This window comes from Diprion similis, chromosome 4, assembly GCF_021155765.1.
Source record: "Diprion similis isolate iyDipSimi1 chromosome 4, iyDipSimi1.1, whole genome shotgun sequence".
Classification (NCBI taxonomy): Eukaryota; Metazoa; Arthropoda; class Insecta; order Hymenoptera; family Diprionidae; genus Diprion; species Diprion similis.
The window spans coordinates 7,787,930-7,808,431 of record NC_060108.1 but is presented as its reverse complement, the minus strand read 5'-3'; the positions used below and the strand labels follow the sequence as shown (position 1 = coordinate 7,808,431).

Genomic DNA, 20,502 nt, shown 5'->3' with positions numbered 1-20,502 from the left:
AAGAAGAGGTGAATTTAGTGCTGCTTGCTTGAATATGGCGTGCACCAAGGGCTAAGTGGGCCTGTTGACCTCGTGTGGTCGCAGTACTCGTCTTCAGCTTGCAGATGTACTCATCTTTGACTCATGCTAGCTCGTCTCTACCTCTTACTGCAAACTGCACACTCGGTCTAAAAAAGGTCGCCTTACGCCCTTCGTACACAATATACCATTGATCATGTTTGTTCGACTTGAAACGCATTCCAGCGATAAGTTCTCAGACTGTTTACATCGAAACCAGTCAAATCAACCGCTTGTTCTTGATTACTTTGTTCATGTACATTGTAAAGTTATGTCTCAATATGAGTCGGACGAGACCAAGAATCGGCAATTACGAAGTAAAATAGAGGACACTATCCGAAAGGTTTCCTGCTGGTATAAAGTTATCCAGGACCCTCATCCCACACCGTTTATTTCTTGACGCCAACTATCGCCACTCACGACGCTGATTCCTTGACACAACATATCGAGTGCTCCTCTTCGCTAGGTATGTACAAGGCGCTTTCTTACCCTCGAGAATCCGATGCAGGGTGCAGGCCCACCCACCTGCCCTCCTAATCCTCTCGCCAGCCACGTCCGTTTCCATTCTTTACATAGCAAATAAGTAAATAACGTCAACTTGCTTTTACGACTGTGTGGAATATTGTTCCTTTTTCACGATATGCAGGTTTGTATTTCACATGTTGTGAAGAATTACATTCATGATGAATTTCCCGGAAAAATATTTTTCAAAGGATGCAAAGGGGGAGGTGAGAAACCTCGTAACGAGTTCACTTAAGGTAGAGTATTATTGTGTACACTCATACAGTGGTTTATGAAAATGCTCGCGAAATGAATCGATCTGATTTTATGGCACCTAATTAGTTAATTATCTGATGAAATTTAATTTCATATTAGAGTTCGGGGCTTTATGTGGGGTGACATTGGGTTGTCTTTATTTAGAGCAGATGTCTTCGTTAGTCTCTTAATTACTTTACCTGAAAAATAAATTAGAATAAATGGTGCTGATAAACGATAAATTTCTGTTCAAAGAATAAAAGGTTATTTCTTACCATTATGTGAAATTGATTCTGTTCATTCTGATTTATGATGAGATGATAATTAGCTGCAAGACTTAAGCCTCCGTTTTTCATGTCACCTATGTAATAGGCTTCTTGTCTACAAAGTCAATTACAATCTGCCTCAGAATCAGTGTTATAGGATTTTGAAAATATAACCATAGAGCGTATAGGAGGAGTGTTGAAGCAAGAATATGATGATGGTACAGTCGTTGGAAGAATGGCACTGAAAATCATCTATTTACATCCAAACGCAAGAGTTTTCCATAGGAAAATAAAATATTTTGAAAGACTGATATTGACTGATTCAGATGAAGAACAGCTTACTTCGCTCATAGATAAATTCGTAACAAATTGTCTAATTGTGATTATATTCTGGATAGCAACAATATTATACGTGCTAAGCCATAAGGTAATCATCTGTAAAAGTTGACCGAATCTTTACTAAAAATACAAAAATGAAATGAAAAAAAAATTGACAGCGTTGCCTTGGAAAACTTTTCCACTGATAAATTTTTTTTGATTTTTTCATTTTTGATGATCCAATAATGAGTTCTCGTGTCGACTGCAAAGCACGTTTTTTCTAAGGCGTCGACTAAGAGTTGCTGTAACTAACTCATTTCTTCATATTTTCGAATGAAACTTCCACAGAGTACTCTTTATTACATGCTCCATTGATAAACAAATTTATATTGACCATATTGTTGAAAATAATTCCTAAAAATATGCTGTTTCTTGAGCAAATTAACGTTACCCCCCCCCCCCCCCCCCCCCCCCCCCTCCAAAGATAAACAGTTCAGATGATCATGTTTCTTTCAAATAGACTGATTCCATTGTAACTAGTTGTTTGCAGAATTGTTGATTTTTCAAGAACTACTTTTATCTATCCACAAATGTCTATTGCTTTACTTCTATCTTTTCGTTTTTCCTTTCTTCTTTTTTCTGACAGTCCCGAGAAAAATGGGAGAGCTGTTCATAAATTCTGACCTTGAATTTCGCTGATTAATAAATTATATTGAACCTCGTAACAAACTGAGAACCACTCGAATTACAAACAAAATCGTCTGTTTTCAATTCTCGGATCTCTTCATTTCGAGTTCCTCTAGAGCTGGATAAATCTTGAGAAGAACAAGAAGAAGAAGAAGAAGGCAGGGGTAGATTTCTCCTCTCATGTTGTGGAGAGGATGCCATAATTTTTTGACTTTCAAGTCGAGCAGTGTTTTGTGAAACCAATTCTGATATTGTAAAATATTGCCTCAGATTTCCCGGAGTAAGGTTCCTCAGCTCCTAATAAAAAAAATTAATAACAGAAACACGAAGTGAATAACTATGAACTGTATCGTGACATTTTTAATATACGTTACAAACGGCTCCCCGAACCCTGGGCAAACCCTGATAGTCGGGATTTTGGGATAGTGATCGTCGATAACTTAGAAAAAGAGCGCCAGGATGAGGGTTACAAAAAACTCTGAGAAGGGACACTATACAGGTTAGCGTATGAAACATTACAGGATTTTGTTTTTTTATTGTTTATTTTCAAGTATATGCGAAATTAAGTAGAGGATTTGCAACGAAGTGAGCGATATCATCTGGCGACAACAGCGCAGGAGTTCGGCGAGAAGATCGACGAGCGTGAGACTTACACCACGAGCTGGGGCCTGTCACGAGGCTACGAAGGGAGCGCCAATCAAGAGCTCTGCTGCGAAGGAGACCGAGGCCATAGACAAATAAGAAAAGACCGCGGGAGTACGAAGGTGGTCCGTTCGTGAATGCGATAGTGTGTTGGAAATGTCACCTCTCGGTTAGGTCGCATCTCACTGCATGTGAGCGCTCGGGTTAGCGGTTTGTTATTTTTAGTTTTGTTCAAGGAATATTCAAGTTTTAAGATTGTTAAATTGAGAATTTTTTTGATTTCTGCTATTGAATATTTTCACGAGTAGCGCAATAATAATTAAGAGTGTCTGAAGCGTCATTGGGAATAGCGCTGCAATTAGTATTGAGTAGAAACACGTGGTGGTTAGCGCCTTGATTCGGTTGAAGACGATCGCGGCTAGCACTTTCGAATAATCTTTTGATCTTGTTAATTTTCATTAGTATTGAGAGTGGGGCTAGTGCAATTAGATTTGAGATTTATTCGATAGTTTGTTTCCATTACTTTTGCTTTTGAAATTGTGAAGAGCAGGTTAAGTGTACTGTTTTCTCTTTTTGTATCGCTTCGATTAAATGATATACAATTTTATTTTATTTTGTTAAATTGCGTAGCATTTCGAGTATCCGTTCTTTCTCTCTCTAAATTACCTCTTTCCTCGGCGTGGTACTGAGCTATATGGTGCAGAAGAGAATAACCGAGGACTAACGAAGTTGACGATCGAGAGGCGTCTTAATCAACGTGACCTTTTTGATATTGGTCACAAACGGCTCCCCGAACCCCAGGCGGAGGCCGAAAGTGTGGAAATCGCGATAACAATTGCAAAACAAATCCGGAAAAAATCGCCAGGACGAAGGTCACGCCTCCGAAACTCCGAGATGGGACACTTTACAGGCTATTGAATGAGTCATATTTTAGGTTTTTCGTTTCTCTTGTTTTCGAGTACATACAGCGCCAAGCGAGCAGTCTGCAGTAGTTTCAGTGGAGTAACGTGATAGCAACATGGCGGCTGTTTGGAGGAAAGGACGACCAGCGTGAGGCTACCACAACGAGTCGATCACCAAAATAAGGCTACGGATTGAGCTTGTCAATCTTATCCTGGTTTTGTTACCGACGCTATTAAAAGTCTTGATTTTGGTTGAGGAAGTTGAAGTGACGATTGTGTGACAGTAGGGAAAAATGCAGCTTGCCTTCAGTGGTGAATTAAGCTATCTTCTTGGATGTCTGAATACGTTAGTTTCTATTTCGTCATGGCCGCGGAGCGGCACGCATTTGTTATATTCTCTTGATTGAACTTCGAGAGTTATAAAGTAACGGTTTGCCGAATAATGAACAGCCATCTTTGAGTTTACATGTCAAAAAGTCCTCAACATTTGTTTGCCGATCTCTGTGCTTGATGCCCGTAGTACAAGTTTCTCCATAACGCATAAAATCAATTTTGTCTTATAGAAATTTTATATTTGCATCTCAGGTTTAAGTCGCACCAATTTCGTTCTTGATTGCGTACAACCAGATTGAACGGGGTTAAGTCTCAGCATGTTTATCAGTGTCATCTCTCCAGGATAAGTAGTGTATCGCTGTGTCTGAGCATCTGGAGTGAGCGTCAAGTTAGTTGAACGCTTTCGAGAAATATTAAAGTTCGGAAGATAAAAGTAGTTTAAGTTTTGCCCTGACACTTCTAGTAGCATATAGTTCAGGAAGTTTAGTTTGTTTTCTTTTCGTCTCGTATCACAGTCTGTACGTCGATTATTAAGTTACTTCATGCTACAACAAGTACAGGTATAGTTATCAAGACTGAGTAGTCTAGACTGTATAAAAAAAACGACATTTTTTTTTTTTTTAAATTCAAGTCGAAAATATTGTTCCAAATGCCGGATAAAGATACTGTCCAAGTTTCGGCGCAACATTATTATTTAAAGGTGCCTTATCGTGATTTTCTATATCCCATTTAAATAACATCAGAATTTTTTTTTTCATGTTCGGTATCTCATAATTCGGCATTGCGTTGGTATACTGATAAGACCAGGACGTATTTTTGAAGGAAATTCTAGGCTCTACGGAAGGGTCTGTTATCATTTGTGCATCGCTGACCATGTGGTCTATCTTTGTCCCCTCTTGGTAGACTCTTTTTCCGCAAAAACTTTTTTCTCTTTCAAAAGTTATCGAAGTTCCTTTTTTGACTTTCGACCTTAAATAACTTTTGAAAGAGTAGGTTTATCATAAAATGATGACAAACCGTTTGTAGAGCCTTGAGTTCCCTACAAAAATACGTTCTGGTCTCATCAGTATACAAACGTGTTGACGAGTTACAAAATTCCGGAAATTGAAACAAATTTTTCCCATGTTATTTAAATGGGAAATAGAAAATCTCGCTGAGGCACCTTCAAGTCTTAATATTAAGACCTGAAACTTAGACAGCAGCTTTTTTTCATTATTTTGAACGATATTTTCGACTTGAATTTTGAAAAGAAAACAGTCGATTTTTTTTATACAGTCTAGCTTAGCCGATAGCGATTAGCGCATCGGTTTGGTTTAAGTTGTGGATTTGCCGCGACTAGTTACTTAGCTTAAGGTGCATATAAAGACCCGTTGTACACCTCGAAAACGCGGGGATGCAAAACTCCTATACCGCTCAAGCGATCAGAGTAAAACTTGGGCAGTTAATGCCTTATTTTGGCAAAAAGTGGAGCGTCTTTTTACTTTTTCACAATTTTGAAAAAAAATTTACAGATTCGTTACCACCCTCAGAAATTGGCCAAATTTTTACAGTTACACTGAATTGATCGAACTATCCGCTATGATGCCACTCAGCGGTGATGAAACACACATTTTGAGCCCAGTCCGATGAGATTTGATGGTGAATTGACGAAATGGCAGCTAATCAGGTTTTTGATTACGAAGTACACCGAAATCTCATTTTGGCGACATTTGTTACCGATATTACGCGCATGCCGATAATGGATGCGTGTAATGTCGGTAAGAAATTACGGGCATGCATGAAAGGTCGGTAACAAATGTCTCCAAAATGAGATTTCGGTGTTCTTCGTAATCGAAAACCAGATTAGCTGCCATTTCGTCAATTCACCATCAAATCTCATGGGACTGGGCTCAAAATGTGTGTGTCATCACCGCCGAGTGGCATCATAGCGGATAGTTCGATCAATTCAGTGTAACTGTGAAATATTTGGCCAATTTTTGTGGGTGGTAACGAATCTGATTATTCAGCGTCCGAGACGATACTTGGTGAGTTTGAACCTGATAGACAGCCAAACCATTTCTTGCCCGGCTCTGTAGGTTCCGTTGATGAACGCAAATAGACGTAGGCACAACAGCTAAAACTTTCAAAGTTGAAGTCTAAAGAAGAATGCAGTTCTGGCGTAAAAGACCCAAATTCTTGGAATAGAGTGGAGCATTGAGAAATATTTGTCTTCAAAAATGGGTGCAATAGTGTGAAAAGCTTTTGTCGCCGTAAATGCAGCTCAGGTTCTTTCCAAGTCTGTGAAACACCTACCTAAAAGAACATTCTCGAATCAGTTGTTTCATTGTATAAAATTCTCAAATTATAAAAAGGCTCTTTAATATTAATAAAATCTTTAGAAATTCAGCCCGAAGGCAAAAACATCCGCAATAACGAGGCTTTCTCACAAATAGTGCTTCGAGGAAACTGCACACGTTATGTGTGTGTTTTTTTATGCTTACATAATAACTATTCTTAATTACTTATTTATACAGTTTGATTCTTTTTTTTCATTTATTTCCTGTACATTTCTTGTCTTCATTATACCTCTACTTCTTACTCATTTCTCATATTTATATATTCTTACTCAGTTCTCATAGCTGCTTACTTTTTAGATGTTGTTCAGAATATGGTAATAAGTTCTCCCTTGTTATAAAATCCATCTTGTTATGCTTTTTTGAACCCCTCAAAACATTTTCGCTTTATTTGCGCTGGTATTTCATTCCATAGGTTATTTGCATTCACTTTTTCCTATCTGTGCCCAATTGTTGTTTCAATTTTAGGTAGTGTGATTTTTCCTCTTGCCCTGGCTCTGGTGTCATGTTTGTGGGTGTGTTCTCGTTGCTTAATTTCCTATGGATTTCATTTAAGTCGCACCAAAGTCGTTTACTGCACTTATTGACATTATTCAATAATTAATAGCAGATCAAGTAAAGATTTTAGATAATACCTGCACACATACGGAACGTAATTGATTGGAACCGAATGAACATCACTTGCTTTATGGAGCTTTATTATGAATTCAAATTTTAAGCAAATCGGGAAGTATGTAGTTTTGCTGCCTTTTCCTGCTAAGTGATAGGTTTGAAAGTTGGTATGACACACACACACACATACGTTCTACATAACGTGATGATGATCCGATTAGTCACGGCGACTATTTGCAGGTGAGTTAGTCAACACTGTACGTGGTAACACGAATTCAAGCAATAAGCGTGATAACTTGTGCCGGAGACCCAAGGAATTGTTCAAAATATCACTACTATTCAGAGAACGTTAACAAGAATTGCTCGCGAGAATACACATAGAAGCCCCATACCAATTGATATCACTCACTCTGCGGCAATCTCGAGCTATTAGCAGACGGTGACAAAAACGATAACACCCGAAGCTACACTCGTATCAAACCCAAGCACACACCACTCGTACCAAGGGAGAGGGAGAGGGAGTAAGTTTGGCAGTACGCGATAGACAACTTGTTGCATGAAAAACAAAAATGACAGTTGTGTATTAATTATTCCAGTCTTTGGTTGGTATCACCCGGTTCTTCGTATCGTTTATGTTGTAAATAACTTTATTTTGAACAAATCAGAAGAACTTGATACCGACCGAGGTATTCCTGAATTTATGTACACCTCATGAGGTAGATTCTGACCGATTCAAGGCCACTGGTGTCGTCTATTACCATCTATTTAACCTGCGTAGCAGACGCCACTGATGACCTTAAATCGGACTACAGATTAACGTAAGACTTTTTGCTTCGTGTCAATACTCGCATAATCTTAAAATCAACCTAATAGCTAACTAACGAAGACAATTAAACACAATTCAAAATAACACGGTTCCCTAAATTACACGAGAGATTACTCACGATTCGTTCCAAGAACTAACCCTGAGACACAATTAGGTCTCGATACCAACAAAATAAAAATCAAATAATGCCCGAAGTCGGAATTTAGACTCGCGATTTGAAAACAAAAAAAAACCTAACTATGACCACACGTCGAAAAGCGGTAACGAAATTCTGGAGCTTAACTACTGTTTGCCACGCAAAACCACCTGCCAGAACTACTTTACGAAATCACTCCAAAATTCAACCGCGAGAAGTGATCTTGTGATCTTGACCACAAGATATTTATTGGCACTTACCGCCTCTCAGCTGAAACAAACAGAAGATCTCCACAATGCAAAATTCTCCGTGATCTTTTCACTCATTAGGCGTTTGCAGTAACGGAACTCTTACAAAAGCCTACAAAAATCTTCTTCTAGCGATCGCGTAACGACACAGAGTGTCGAAACTTTCTATGGTTGGAATATTCGTGACCAGGAATTTTCTCAAGTAGAATGATTTTGTCGAAGAAGGTCATGCGTGGAACTTTTCATTTATTTGTACGGCGTTACGGCCAGGCAGATACCAGCCATCTTCAGGTATTTTTTTGAGGTTCTGCCTTTCTTATTTTGTACGCGCGCGCGCATCTGTGTGTGTGTGTGTAATATTTCCAACGCACATGACTCAAGTATAAAAAAAGTGAATCATCATAAATATCGACAATTCAATTGCATGTTAAAATTATTGAGAAAAAACAGCATAGTATCAAAAAAAAAATTTTATCCTGCGATTATTTTTCATGGAATCATTCGTTCGTCAAGTAAGCGACGAGTAGGGCTCCGTGCGCGAAGCCTCAAGCCCTCCCACTGCGCCGTCCGGCCTGATTTTACAGACTGCCGGCGTAGATGTTTTATCTACGAAAGGTGACTTTTCAATTGTTTGAGCATTTTTCATGGCCAAACCCGGACCTAACTTTGTCAGAACTTTTTATGGTATGTCTCTGGGGGTTTAATCTACTTAAAAAAAAATCGGTTAACATCAGTTATTCCAGATCAGAAGTCACTCCATTTTATGTGTAATTCGACTGGACTACTAGGCAGTTGTCTTCTCCGAATTTCGCGATCAGCTGTTGCAGTGGTTGAGGGGCACGGCGGGAATCTCCTCTGCCTTGGTATCTCTCGATGCGGTAACCTGCGATGACCTCCGCAACCTTGACGCCTCTTGCCCTTCGCCATGATCCGTCGCTAATCTCGTCGACGTTTATCAGTTCGTCGGTTCCGTCTTTTTCGTATAAACCGTACCTCGAAAAATAAAAATAACAAAAAGAATGAGCAAAAATCGTACGGCGAACTGCTAAGTATAATTAATACCTTGTAACGTGGCATTTTAGAAGGACCCGTCACAAGGGCACACAGCTGAAGTAAGGTCCCGTAAAATGCGTCCCTTGCGGAGTACTCCAAGCGAACTCGATACAAAATAGATAATAACTACTGGTAACTAATGCTTTTCTTTGTAAATTCTATAATTTCGCGCTCCGGCGCAAACAAACAAGGTACCAGCACGACAACGATTCCAACCACCAAGGGATCAAGAACTAACGATGACTACCGTTCTCTGCTCCCGATGACCTTATCTAGCGATTGCCTGATGTGGCTACCCCTGATGTGCTTCTGAAACACCTGGGCTTGCGTCTACTTAAACCTCACGTACACCTCAACTGCTGGCGTACAGAGATATGAAATTCTCCCGACAGCCGAGTAACCGCTTCTCGAGAAGAAGCCAGCCGCCCGCTTTCCCAGATACCGTGGAGACGATCCAGTTTGTTACCACCATCAAGAAATCTTACTGAAGACTCAGAACCGATACTGAGTCCCTATCGGTAAGGGTGTTGTTAACCTTCATTGCGACTGCATGGTCTCCTTGATATATCACGGGTACATAGATGACCACTGCCTATACGACGAAACCAATGGAAGCGAACACTGAGTTGCCGTAAGCCGTCGCTCTCCATTCTGTAACTTTGACCAGGAGGCATCCTACGTACATACCGTTGTTGAAGGGTCCCCAACGATAAGCAACCTGAACAGTAAGGTGCAGCGACTGAACACTCGTACGGGAGGATGTCAACGACAAAATCACGGGCGGAACGTTACGCAACATCTAGCGGTAATCTTCGAAAACGCGTGACGAAATTCTAACCAATATTCGCCACCAGAGAGATGATCCAATATGGTGGGGAAGAAATAATCAATCAACAGGAAGAAGAATCACTTGACGACAACGGCGAGATCGGTGATTTGGACTCTGAACTCTGCCTATTCTACGCTCGATCCCACCAAGAGACAGCATCGCTACCACCTCACTCTTATTAGCCTAGATTTCCTTTAGCTAATTTTCCTTTCCTTCTTCCTTTTCCTATCGTTTGTACTATCGTTTAGCTCTCCCGATTATCTTTTCTCTCACCTTTCCTCTTCTCTTGCTATCAATAAGTTATATTTAATTCAAAATCAGTGTCGGCGTGCCTGAGTCATCGGCAAAGGTGAGGCTTTTGCCTTTGTATCGTACTGTTACGAAGTTGCCCACAATTTTGATTTCCTCTCGTATATCATTTATTTTTTTTCTTGGTTGCATCGTGTGATACCAGTTTCTCCGTGAATCATGGTTCTTGGCTCTGAGTTACTGCAGTAAGCCGTTGTGTGACTGCACGGTTTCGTTGATCAATTAATTTTGTAAAAAATATTATTGTTGAGGGACTTTATAGCTACCGAATAAATATCTCGCGTATCTTTGGTTCTCTCTGATTTTCTTGTAATTCTATCCTATATATAAGTTCTACCGTATTTTGCAATTGCTATCTTTTCGCCTTCTTATTTTTCTGTGCTAGTAGTGCTAATCAAATTTCACTGGTTGTGGTATCGTACTGCTTTTTAAATTTTATTTGCTATTGCGAATGATTTTGTATCGGAAATCGAGTTCCTTGGAGTACATCCGAGCGTAGATTAAACCGCTGAATACTACTGTACTCTTCTACCGTTTCTTATGGATTTTGTATTACTCATTACCTGTTATGTTTTTCATGTTTCATGTAATATCGTATTTCTTTACTAATTTAAGTTTTGTTTACCGTAATCAGGTGTGTATTAGTGTATTTCTTGATCTTGCGAACCCTTCTCTAAACCTCTCACTCTCATACTTTTATATTCTCTCCTTAATTATGAATCAGAATTTCTTTGTCAGTTTTACCTCGTATTTTTGACTGTTGCACATTATCATTCCGATTATCTAGCAATAATACTCTCGAAAAATATCTTTCACGATATACTGTAAATAATATTCTCTCGTCTAAGCTACCGATTTCTGTAAACTATTAATCGACCTCAAACTGTCTTTTTAGTTATTGTCTATAGTAAATTCTGTGTTATTCTCTTGTCACAACCGTTCTGAGCTATCCTCAATTCTGTCAACTACCGATTTTCAACAAAGCTTCATTCTCACTTCAAATTAACAAACTAATAAATTATCGTAGCGTCGTACTTCGAATTTTGGATAAAATCTCGTCGTCCAGTGACGTGTCGTTTCAAGTACCCTTTGCATTATATCGCTCATTCCGTCCGACGACTAATTCTCTTTGTTAACTATCACCTACGTTGAAGCTACCATTCAATTTTATTCCATTAAAAATCTTGCGAACTATTTTTGTGGGCTAATTATTTATTGCTACCTCTTGTAACAAACTTAAATGATTTAACACTTATGAATTTAATCGACAATATGCGACTGATTAACCTATTAAGTTTTCCTGACTTGGGTTTATGTCTTTATTCCCTTAATTATCGTTAGCTGCCTTGAATACCGCCAATCTACCAGTTCGTGTGAATACCTGAGCCTAGCCAGCCATACAACGGGTTCTCTAATTACTATTATCGTATCGTAACTTTACTTTTTTTCTAAAAATTGACACTGAAACGTCTGGCGCCGAAAGGTTATCTTTTGTCATTGTTCACTTGAGTTCAGGATAATTAGTGAATCACGCCAAAGCGTCAATGGTAAGTCCTCACCTGATGGTAAGAAAAGTTAGCGGTACAACCAACATTGGGTTCTGGGGACATAAAATGTCGGGTATTGTGGGTACAGACAGTAATTATTATTGTTTCGATTATTCTGATATCGGCCAAAGATGGGGAGATTTTTTTTAGCACTTTAAACATCTTGAACAAACAAAACACTATCTTTCAACGTTCCGAAAAATCTCCAAATATTATTTGTTTAATCTGAATTTTTTTCACACAAAAACACAGAATTTATGGTAATTTTGGCGAATTTTCGGGATGTTGAAATATGGTGTGTTATATGCTCAAGATGTTCCAAGTGCTAAGAAAAAAAATAATAATTTATCATTTCATGAGACGAATAGGTTTAAAAACATAGCAAGGGAGTTATATTCTTCGCTTGTTTTTCAAATTATCTACAAGTTGTTTACACGGATAAGATGTAGTAGTCCGCCGTCCACGAAGTCTGCAATCCACGATGTCTTGCATGCAAGCCTTTAAATGTATGGTCTGTAGGAAAGACTTTGGCTGTGGACCAGATGACCGTACACCACCTCTAGTCCAAACAGTGGAAGTAATTGCGGTGTTTGGTACTCATTTAATTAACAGGATTGCAATCATTCGACAACGGCCAATATTGAAATCCTTGCCAAATGGAACCACGTTCTTCGGCATGCCATCAAATTGAGCTAGGAAATATTGAATGGATTCACGATTAACTACTCTCTTTACGCTGTAGAATGCTTTCTTCTTGATCTATTTTTTTCCAATAAAGTTATAACGGTTTGTGACTTGAATTAAATTGATGAATTCGATCATTCTGTTTCAGCAGCACAAATCACCTCCCCAATCACAATACTTTATAATTTATGAATTTGTAATTTTTCACGAGAAACTTTTAAATTCAGGCAGTTTTAGTTTGTAATTTGAGCAAATTTAATTATGCAATCCTCAATTGATGAAGTGAGTAAAGTTTAGGCTTGATTGTTATCAAACACAGTCCTTCGAATCCAGTGATCAAATTATAGCCCAACCTCCCAATAAGAACGCCCGCAATAAGAAAACTTCCCCAGTTTTTCGCTTGAGCAATTGCCCCACTCCGACTCGAACTCCGAGCTCGAGTTATTCGCCTGCGATCCTCTGAATAAAAACACCCAGCCTAAGAGAGCTCAGAAGAGTAAAATGAAATGAACATTGTAATGCACATTTCTGTTCAATTCATTATTCTTTAACCATGAAGAAATTTTGCTATAAAATACTGAATCAATACTTCTTATTGATAGAACACACGAATAAGAATTTTATTTCCGTATAGAACAAATATGTGTATATTTAAAGATTTTCGTACAAAATAGCCAACGACAATAGCCATTCAGGCAAATGGTCATAATTATTTTCGTCCAGTTGAGAGTCATTTTGATCCATTACGCATTGAACTAGAGGTTGAATATATTGAAGGGAGTCGAATTATTCCATTGAAGACGAAGTCTTGGAGAAATAGAAGTCTTTAGTTTCTTCTTCTAAATACATGAAATGAAACATTACGCGATTAATATTTCCACGAAGACTATTGTTTAATTCGATACATACGTGCACAAAAATGATACGTTTTAATATACCGGATGAGGGCATAACGAGAATCCACTTCAATACTCTAGCTGCATCCACCGCTTCATAACCTCTAACCTTTTTTTTAAAGATTGAGTAAATCATTTACGTTACGGTTGTTTGCAAAAAATGGTGTGAAGGTGACCTCAGTACCCAAGGAAATATCAAGATTATCAATAGTCGGTGTGCCCTCATCTGTTTCAGTTGACGCATCTCTCATTTTTTTGGCCATACATTACTCCAGCATCTATGAATCGTAGCGGATTTGACTTTCTTCCATGCATAACCAATCCAGAAAATTTTGTATAAGTCAACGGTCTTCAGAAACTCGATCACCCGATGATTCGCATCTAGAGCTTAAATACCTGCATTTACGAGGTCGATTTCATAGTATAATTTTACCGTTTGTACAATACCCTGATCCATAGGCCGAATAAGAGAGGTGACGTTTGGCAGGAAAAAGTTGGATTTCGGTTTACTTGATTTTAATATACCGATGGGATCTACAATTGTCGACTAGAAGTATCGCTATCATTCGTAGATTCTTAGAATAGAGGACAGTTAGGCACAAAAACATTCTTGAACCATTCTTCAAAAATTTCCAAATTCATCCGCGTGTTCATCTGACTACGGTACCATGCATGCGATTCATTTTTGTTAACATTTCTCATATAGCGCGGATTATTTGATTTTCCAATCAAGATTACAGTCAACGTGTAAGAGCAATCAGCATTGCAACACGTTGCTATGGCACGCCCTTCTAACTGTTGTTTTCCACCTGGAGCTTGCGTATGATCTGCTGGAACAAATATTGGGGATACCTTTGTATATCAATCCACTCCCATCCATATAAAAGATTTGTGCTCTTTCGAGTTTTATCGCAGTCACTAACTCGGCAAATTACACTATATAGAAATTAACTGTTTTCCCATCCACTGACAGTTTTTCCCCTTTGAAAAACACAATACAAATATCGTAATGTCATACAATTTTGAATAAGCATCATAGCTCTTTATTTATGTATTTCAGATCAATAATTTCGCTTACCTATGATTTTCAAATTTTTCATGTGGTTTCATTTTTTCCATTTTTCTAACCATCCGTGACTTTAAAGTTTTTTAAAGTTCTTTGATCCGCCAATCCTAGAGTTGATAGTGACTGCTTATCGACATAACATTGGCCCAGAAACTCGAATGCTTTTGCGGCAACAATCAGCAAGCCACGTAAGCAACTCAGCGTCGAGTTCGTCCATTTTAGGAACTTTTTTCAATGTATCTGTATTGCTCCTTTTGGTAGCATTCTCTATCACATCCTGGTTTAGTTTCCATTTGCATTTTCATGCTGTATTTGACACATATTTCTTGAGAGGTCAAGTTTTTTGTCTCTTCCAAGATTTTCTGTTTCTCTTCAAACGTAAACCGATTATGTTTGGTCACTACCGGTTCTTTGGTAGAATTACTGCTTTGAAGTACAGATTATATTTCACTTTCATCTACTTGTACGCCACAGTCTCAGATCTTGCGTTTCTTTACGATTTCTGTAATTTTATTGTTATTGCAAATATCTATATCCGTACCAACATCTGTTATATTCCCAATGATCTTCATTTCATACATTTTATTCAGTTAATTCGTTAATATAAATAACATAAATATCAACACAAAACAATTCACTACACAAAACAGTATCCACGTGCGATTGAGAACGTGTTTACATGGGAGACGTAAACAAGTAGACACTTGTTCGAGCGACTGTTCTTATTCAGAGCATCGCATGCCGAAAAGAAAGAGACAAAGTCAGTTAGTGCAGAGCACGCACCTGGTGGGGGTACTCGATTTCTAGGAAAAACTCTTCCCATCGTGTCTGTATCTGTTATAAAATTGTTTCCATCAAACTTTGTTTCGCTCGCAGGTGCTCTGATTTGGTTGATTTTGTGATGATTTCCCAAAATTTATTTGTTCTGTAACAGCGAATAAAGATCGTTGTGATAATCGTTTTTTAATAAATTATTTGAACTACATTTTCCTACCGAACTGGTAATCACAGATCGTGAGATGTCGATAATCTCACTGATTTTCCTTACGCCGAGCGCATCCCCGACATCAGCTCTACCCTCTCTATATACGAGTTAACCGAAACCATCGGTTATCACGTTGCTCGTGGGCTCCTAAATACCTGGGTAGACAGTGATTACTGTCGATTCGGCAAAATTCTCCCGCCGTGCTCAGCTCATCTACAAATTAAGCAAGTGTTGGCGCAAACGCACTGTGTTTCTTGAAGGGGTGCGTTTCAAGAGGCATTCTTAGTATTTTAGAGCTAATGAAACATGTCAAGCTACAGCTCCACTTAATTTTTCTGACATCACTCGAGATTGAAGCCCTGAAGCATAATATGCAATTCCAGAATATGTAACTTCAACTAAAATTCAAATATGGCTATGATGTCGAAGGTGTGTTGCTTAAAATATTCTGAAAATTCTTCAACATGAGCTAACAATGATTAGGCATTCCCCTGAAAAATAGGTGAGTTTCAGCCTCTAATACATATTTCTGAGCAAAGAAGTATTGGCAATTACGAGGCAATAAAATACTTCACCAAAAATATCTACGTACAGTATTGAAGCCGTTTGGGTAGGAAGCAGTTAAGGTAAGGAATAAAGTTTAATAGCTCCAACAGGCTATTGTACCACATCATTGGTGTTTGTGCAGTGTCGCTTCTATAACACACGTGAAGTATGTTCAGTAGGTGGTCTAGGATAGTGCTATAGCGGTATAGCGGTAATGATTCGTGAGGAAACATTTCCTTTCCACCAAATATGTCCTGCGTACAGTGAAACTGGAGCTTCGTTTTTCACGGCAATTAGTGCATACATCATGGATCCTGCTGTCAACAAATATATCCACAATGGGGTCCGGAATATTAGCTCGTTCATTATATCGATCCCCTTCGTGACCCTTGGAACGACTTCGAAATGATTCCAAACAGCTGCACATCCCTTATATGGGAGGTTTCGGTGATTTTTCGAATCCCAGCACGTGAGTCTTGTTTGATTCTGTTGTTTTGCGCTCCCTACTTCACGATCCTAGCACTCAAGAGAGAATTCTCCGATGACATTGCTTTAACCTGACAACTGACAGCTGACGACCTCATTGTTGTTCAGCATCTGTAAGCTTCTTTGGCACGTCTTTCATCGGCTTATAGGAGAATCCAATCGAATTTTCACGGTTTGCGAATTTCACCTTATGGCTCTTCTGGCAAGATGCGAGTTTACGAAAATTTTTGTCAGGATCGTCTATATACCTTTCTGCGTCAGCATACCTCTTGACTGTGTTCCCCCAAGCTTGATTCTATGATGACAGACGAATGTTTATTTCGAATTCAGGTTGAACTGGTACACTCACCTTGGGTATTTTGAAATTTATTACCATGTGGGCATTGTGTTGGTGTCATCGTGCCGTAATTTGAACTTGTTTGCTCTTAATTCCAATATCTAATGCTGCGTCATGGATAAACCGGAGATTACGATCGCCTGCCTGGGGTGCTTACACTTGAATCGAAGCCACCTAGCTATGCATCCACGCACGAGTCATCATAGTGAAGATGGGAAAAAAGATAAGTTAACAATGCCAGCGCCAGAATAGCACTCCACGAACAATAAATACACCGATCCGTTCGATGTACTCACGCTCCGCTACTGATATTACAGAACTTTGTACCAACTTTAGCTGAAAAACGTAACCATGAAGAAACTTTCAAACACAATCACAGATAGAGTTGACAAATAGAACTATCTATGAGTCTTATTACTTGTCTGGTTTTAAGCGTTGTCTGGTTTTAAGCGAGTGAGAAGAGAGCGAAAATCTTTCGAGATGCTTTTTTCGCCAAGTTTTCATTACTGGTAGGGGAACGACTGTGTTTGAGGAAATGTAATGCCGACAGTTTTTCTCAAGTAAGCAGGGAGAGAGTTAATTTCCGATTTAATGTATTATGTACCTACTTCATTCTACCGAGATTGACATCTGCTTTGTAAGTATAATTTGTTTGAATTAACAGCGATATTTCACGCGGCCAGCAAAGCTTTAATTGAGACGTTTTTCGAATTTCATTTACCTTCACATTACTACCCAATAGAGATCTCTACCCTGCCCATACGTTTCATGTGAATGAAAATATTTAGAATTCAACAACGTCACAAACGTTGGGGTCTCCTCTCTGCACAATTCAATTACTCAGTTCCTTCCCCCTACGTGAAAAGTAAATAAGATATCGGCGATTTGAATTTTTTTAACTTTATTATATCTTACAATCACTATATGACATGTACCCTGTGTTTTCGTATCTAGCAGATCCAATTTCGAATAGAAGAGTCGAATACCTTCATTTCATATACCTAACGGTTTCATAGTTTACAGAGGGACATATTATGGCACTATCAATTTAATCAGGGATGATGCAACTTCTGGGACGCCCGCCGAGCCACCATTTCGTCAAGTAGAAAGTGATTTTTCCCATGAGGCAAAAAATTTTAAGCTTTATCCAGACTTTGAATGTATACATTTGAGCTTTCTTTTAATGGCTGTTGCTAATACTCAAATTAAAAAAGTTTGTTCTGAGTCTTGGAAACCGTGCAACGGCGAATAAATCAGGAGATTGAGTTTTTTCCAATCTTGTGATTCAGAGCATCCATGGAACGATGGCTGGATTGTGGAGAGTCTGGAAGTGAGCATCAAGCAGCAGCTTAGTTGCTGTCCTTTTAGCAGATTCCGCAAGTACGTGACTTTGATACAAAACGCTCCTTGTTGTAATCCCTTCTTTCCATCCCCAATCATTCTCTGGAGCAGAGAGATAATAAGGTAAGTTTCTATAATCACCCCGAAAATGGAAGGTTTGGTTTTCTCTAAATTTTTATTTTCAAGATCTAGAGAATCACTTCAGACCATTTTCAGATGGACATTGGATACGTTTGTATGCAATCGTATTTCTCACGCGGAACCGATAAGATTTTGTGTTTGATCGGTGCATCAGTTTTCAAGTCATGTAAATTTAAAAATACAAAGATTAAAAATGTATTTGATGATGCGTCATGAGCTCGAAAAGCATCCGAGCAGAAAGTTCTGAGACTGGCCGATCCAAGGCAGGCGAGGCAGATTCAGTACTTTTTTAATAATCAGGTGAGAATTTTTTGATTCACTTCACGGGATTTTTATTTTATTTGGTCGTTCCATTCTTCTCTTTTTTTATATTTACCCAAACATGTTCTTTATTTACCTTTTACGGACCACTATTGTATGTTTTATAATTAGAGCTTATTCGCAGTATCCAAAAATTCAATCTTAATCCTCTCAAAACTGTGAAATTTTGGCTGCAAGGTATCGCATCAATATGATTAAAATGAATGTTTTAGAACATTTTCGTGAACTTCAACACATCTCCGTACGCTTCCCTTGGATGTACTGGCTGAAGTCAGCAGCACGATTCCTGATTCCTGTAATTGAAATTGGAATCTTACCTAGAATTGAAGAAAAATAGCAATCATAGTAGAAACGTTCACATCGCGATGCCTGTCCGATGCACATATGTACAGATTCTGTTAAAGTACAGCGATCCAGATGGCATGCCGTTTCATGGTCATTTTCATACTTTTTGTAATATCTTCATCATATCACATGATATTTAAATCACGAACCTCGAATGGTTTAATTTTTTTCATTGGTCCCTGTTTTATCGCGGCTTTCAACTTGTGAAAGTAATATCCTGTTAAAACTAATGGCATTATTCACGAAGGGCTATTGAAAAACATCTTGAAAAGCACATGTAAGAACTTCACTTATATTTAATCCATCTTAAGTTATAAAAAAAAATTCTACCCAGGAAAATGGGGGCTGGATGGAGTTTTCAAAAGTTAAGCATTCTGTGTCCGGATCAATGATGTCATAATATGTCCCCTTCAAACCAGTATAAAACTTTTTGGTAAAACTGTTTTCTATATTGCTTATAGTTTCATGGTTATTTGACTAGTTTTTTCAGAATGGTACACCCTTTACATGGACTATCAAACGAATGATCTTTTACTAGTTTGAGGTGGGCGCATAAAATGTTGATAGATGTGAATTATATAGCGTATTTCACACGAAACGGGACGGATTTGGTCGATGGTCAGTGAATCGGACGTCCGGCCAGAATCTCGTTCCTTACTATCTTTTGAAGTGTTCCATGGTTTTGGGTCTCGAACAATTCTTGATTCACCGCAAGTCGCAATTGAAGGAATTGCCCTTAGGATCTATCCGATTCGGTACAGAATTTCACCGAAAGTCATTCAAATCGTGGAAAAAGTGTTTGATAACTTTCAGCTGGCCATTTATTCAGCTGATTAAAAAAAAAAAATTTCTGCAGATTAGCAAGGGAGAATGTCCAGCTCAAAGTTATACGACAGTTTTTTCACAACTCGAACTATGTTTAGTAAAATTTTTAAATCAACGTGTATGATTTTAGTAATATCTAGGTGTTTGGTTAGTCGTACGTGGCTGTACCTCTGGTTTCGCCTGGAAGGCAGTGCATTAACAATATATGTTCAAAGTAAAACTGTGTCGTCATTTCATCTTTATATATCATTTTATATCATCCAGAATAATCGACAAATTCATTATCAATTAATCAATTCAATTAAATATTGAGATTCAACATAAAATAATGAAACATGGCGCAGTCATGGGGTTAGTGGATTCAATAGTTTTGAGGGTGAATGCAGACACTACCGAAAAAGTGTGCTGTGAAACTTTTGAGGTTAAAGCACGCTACAGAACTGGATAAGATACTCGCATCTTCTGTTAAACTTTCACCAGTTCTTGACTTTCAGAGTCAGAATGCAGCTACAAAGTTTCAGTCATGGTCAGAATCAATTGAAGAGTACCTCGTTGCAATGGGACACGGCGAAACTAGTGATAAAACCAAACTGTCATTGCTTTGCGCATTGACCACGCATTGTCATAACCACAATTCCAACGAGTGCCGAGGATTATAAAAGTTATGGAGTAAAC

General features: G+C 38.5%; 1 protein-coding gene and 1 pseudogene across 1 annotated transcript in view; one reads left to right on the top strand and one right to left on the bottom strand.

Moving 5' to 3' along the window:
• The window catches only part of LOC124405881, a 35,272-nt pseudogene extending 20,191 nt beyond the window's left edge, over positions 1-15,081 (bottom strand).
• Positions 15,082-18,190: 3,109 nt separating this feature from the next.
• The window catches only part of LOC124405323, a 346,482-nt gene continuing 344,170 nt past the window's right edge, over positions 18,191-20,502 (top strand). The window contains exon 1 of the mRNA XM_046880139.1: positions 18,191-18,230. The gene's annotated coding sequence lies outside the window, so the exon portion shown is untranslated. The remainder of the gene's footprint in view (positions 18,231-20,502) is intronic.